Below are 4,561 nucleotides of genomic sequence, written 5' to 3' on the forward strand. Positions count from 1 at the left end.
AACATAGTTGAAAAATAAAGGTGAGAAAGACAGTAAGGTGAGCAGTGAGAGAAAGAAATTCATTTATCAGTCTGACGTTCTGAAAACATCTTGAGAAGTTCTGTAAAGATATCGTAGTGTTTTCATTGTGACTTTTGTTGTTGTGCCTTGGATGTTCCTCTTACGGTAGAATAATGCTTTTTAAAAGCATTTAAAAAATGGATGTTTAAAATGATGTTGGACTTTCCTGTCTGGATGCTTCTCTTGCTGGAATATTCCTCTTCTTTATGACGGTTAGTCAACACAGTCCACAGGTCAGGACAACGATAGTGAATACACAGTCCTGACAGTAACGTACAGAGGCATGTTGTGTTTGTGATTATTGTGTGTCTCATTTTGGTTTGGCTGATGGTGTGTCAGTAATCACAGCTTCAGATTCTTCTTGGTTGCATTGAATTTCTACTTTGGGGCCCGAATTTTTAATTTGTCTTTGGTTGTTAGTGCATTGGTCAGCTTGGAGTTAATGCAGTTATTGATGTGGTTCTGCTCAGACTCAATTGACATTTAAGAAGGATTTCACAAAGGTGTGCTTACTGCTGATGTATATGGCATAATGAACTTTGTTCCAGTCAAACAAATGTAGCATGAACCTGGTCTGGACGACTATGGTGACTGCATAGTCCAAACAGTGAAGCACAAAAGCATTTTGTGTGTCTTTGTGGTCATTGTCTGTGTCTTTTAGGTCATTTTGAATGCATAGTCCTGCCAGTAAGGCAAGGGGGTGGGAGTGTGTTGATAAGAGGCTGCATGAGTGCAAAAGGTGTTGAGGAGATGACATTTACAATGAAGATATAATCTGTAGCTGAGGCTCAGGAGCAGCACCATAACTCAACCTCCCCTTTAGTGTCATACATCCGTACATCCCACTCTGCCCTTCCCACTTATTTGCTCTCGCTTCTCATGCATGGAGCAACACACACTTAGCCACGCTGCCAGTCAAGTTTTTAGGAAACTCTGACTTACCATGAACCGTTCATCAATCAACGCTTTGTGAGGGAACAGCCAACCTGCTCCAGATCTTCTCCATCAGTTCAGCTGAATTCATGACAAGGCCCCAGAGACGAGGAGACGAGGAGACGAGATCTGAACTCCTCTCTTCATTCTCCAGCTGCATCAGACTCCTCATCCAATCCCATCGTCCATCGTCGGCCTCCAGCCCAACCCGAGGGTTCCCACCAAGATGCCGGTTTCACTTGCCTCCTTATACCTCATCAACAGTCTGCTTCTTACACTGCTAGCACTGGGACAGCAGTTTGACTCATCTCTGTCCCCTGCATAAACAATTTCACCTCATCCTGGTACCAGGATGCCAGCTTGACTCCTCTCTATGCATTCAACAAATTCGGCTCTCATTTTGGTACAGAGATGCCAGTTTCACTAGCCGCATTATACCTCATCAGCAGGTACATTTCTGGCACTGGGACATCAGTGTCTTTCACCATCATACCCCCGTCAACCTTCTGCTTAGATTTCAAGCAAAAGATGTCAGTGGCACATATTTCCATTGGCCACATCAATAAGTTGCCCCGGAGGCATCTGAATCAGACATCCAGATAACCTCAACTGGTTCCCCTTGACACAAAGGAGCAAGAACTCAACACTACCTCCCTCCAGATGGCGAGCTCCTCAATCTATCTAAAACACGTCCCAACGTCCGACATTACAGTCACTAGCTGGCACTCTACAATCAATGTTTCTTTTTGCTTTTCTTTGTTCCTGCAATGCACAGAGTTCATTGCAATGTTGACTGATGAGTTGAGTTTAATCCACATTGCCATCCTATGGAACCTTTTCCACATCCTGTATTCTTGCATCTCTGAAGACTGCCTGGTTTATTCACTCAAACGAAGTCAAACCAGTTAAGAGGGTAATCCAACATCCGTCATGCACTCCAAATGAGATTCACAACCAAACCCTTACAAATCCATAGTACACCATATGCAAACCAGAAAATCTCAGGATGCTTCGCCTTCCAACCGCAGTTCATTACAGAGATTGGTCAAGCTGCAACCTCATCCCGACTCCTCTTCCACTTCAAGCAAGTCCTGATGACAGCCAGAACCCTGGCGCGTTCTCTGGCCACGCCTTCCGTTTCGACACAGCTTCCAGCTAAGGGGTTCTGGACCACTTAATCAAGACCATGGACCTCAAGTGTATATGCTTCTGATATTCTCTGACCCTCAAGACCCACGTTACATCCACTCTTTGTTTCATTCTTATGGGATGCTTTTTGGAGGGTCCACCAGCCCAGGAGCCACCACTGATCCCTGACTAAGCATTTCCCCACACTGCATCAGCTCATCTAAGTCAACACCAACCGTAATTGGCATCCAACAGTCAATCAAGCTTCAGTTTGTTGGTGTGTTCCTATATAGATAAATGGAGATAAAGTCTTTAGCTGAGGTTCAGGAGCAGGACCACGCGTCAACCACTCCCCTTCCTGTTGTACATCTATACATACCACTCTGGCCTTCCCACTCATTCGCTCTCGCTTCTTGTGCCCCACTCACCCTCCCTTTACTTCTGCCACCTCTTTGTGTTTTCTCCTTTTCCTTGGGAGTCCACCAGCCCAGGATCCACTGCTGATCCCTGACTAAGTATTTCCCTGCATCAGCTCATCTAAGTCATCACCAACCAATGCTCATTTGCATCCAACAAACAATTACGCTTCAGTTTGTCGGTGTGGTCCTAGCCAGTGAAAATACACCATGAATGTCTTTGGATAAATCAAAATACTAGACGACAAGATGCCTCCCAGTCTGCAGACGAAGAAGAGTATTTCAGCATGAGACCCATCCAAACAGGACTGTCCAACATTTTCACCATACTTTTTTTTTTTTGTGTCTTTGCATTTTTGCTTCAGGTCTTTTGAAAATCTGTGAAAACTTGGTCAAGATTTTTTGTCAGACTTGTTCTTGTCATTTTCACCTCGCCGTGCTGCTACTTTTATTCGAATAAAGGCTCAGCGTACTTGTTACACGGCTGAAGTAAAGAGGAGAAAAGGTGAGCAGAAATTTAAAACCCGTGTGAGATTTTTCCTTCTGCTTCGTGACAAACTCCAGCACTTGCAGAATGACACATGACGGACAGTCTGTCTGACAACCGGGCGAAGCCTTCGGTTCAGGTTTCTGCTGTTAAACAGGGATCTAAGGGCCACACATCGCGGGACGAAGCCTCCTCCTCCTCCTCCTCGACTGCATGTGAAGGGCGGGGTTAACTCGGAGGTAATTGAAGCAGGGCTTTTGTACGAATCTGCTTCCAATCCACAGGAGAGGGAGGAAAGAGGGGAAGAATGAGAGTTTTAATGAATGGAGGCCGTCATTAAAATGATAACTATTTCCTCTGAGATCACTCCCAATTTAAATGCGGGGTAAAAAAGAGAAAAGATGTAATTGAAAGATTTTTTTTCCTCCTTCTTCATGCCATTCAAACTGTAAATTTGAATCTCTGGGAGAAGAGGGAGGCTGTTTGTAGCTATAGCTCACTAGTTCCAATTACTGCTCTTTCTGCAGCACTTAAAGCCATGAGGGAGCGCCGAGACTCGCATGTTTTAACCCCTCAGCCAAAAAACAGACGAGCAGTCGTGTTTTCTTTGGATCAGCGGCGGTCAAAGGGAACAGATCGTATCAGATAGTTTGGAAATAGATTGAAGCAGACGTGAGGGATGACTTAATTGATAAACAATGAGGCTGACAGGGTTTTTTCAGATATTAACCCAACAGCTGCACATACAGTCATATCTCAGGTCCTGACAGTGATTTACTCTGTGAGTGGGATGGTTACAGGCCACATCTGAGCCTAAGAACAAATAAAAAAAAATGCACACAGAGGAGCAAGTTGTTGGAAAGTACATTGAGCATGGTGAAACATCTTCCTGCAGCTGGTGAGCAGAGCAGAGTGGAAAATCAAAGTTTGAAGAGTTTGTAAAAATGAAAATATTCATACTTAGAATGAATTGAAACGTGCCCAAAATGATTAAAAAACCCTGAAATGAACTGACAAAACTCAACAGAAAGTAGTAGGAAGAGACACAAAATGACCAAAACACAAAGTCAATAACAAAAAAGTGTAGAAAACGACACAAACAAAACGCAGCAACCCACAATCAAGACGAGACAAAATAAGAAAAACAAGAGACGAAAAGTGACAAAAACAAGAAAAACGAAAAATAAAATGAGAGAAATTAATAGATAATATTCAAAATGAGTCACAAAATGACCAAAACAAGAAAAAGAACATACACAAGACACAAAACAACTGGAACAAGAACAACGCGGAAAATGAGAAAAATTAGACACAAAATGACCAAAACAAGAAAAAAACAAAAAATAAAGAAAGGAAATAAAACTGCTCCAAAGACATGAAATGACTCAACAGTGACAGGAAAGGACACAAAACAAGACAGAATACGACCAAAATGAGACACGGAATAAGAAAAACATGCACAAAATAAGACAAACGAGAGACGAAATGGAAAAAAAAGAGACACAAAACCACAAAAATAAGACAAACAAAACAGAAC

Source organism: Stegastes partitus, unplaced genomic scaffold (assembly GCF_000690725.1).
Source record: "Stegastes partitus isolate 25-593 unplaced genomic scaffold, Stegastes_partitus-1.0.2 Scaffold1219, whole genome shotgun sequence".
Taxonomy (NCBI): domain Eukaryota; kingdom Metazoa; phylum Chordata; class Actinopteri; family Pomacentridae; genus Stegastes; species Stegastes partitus.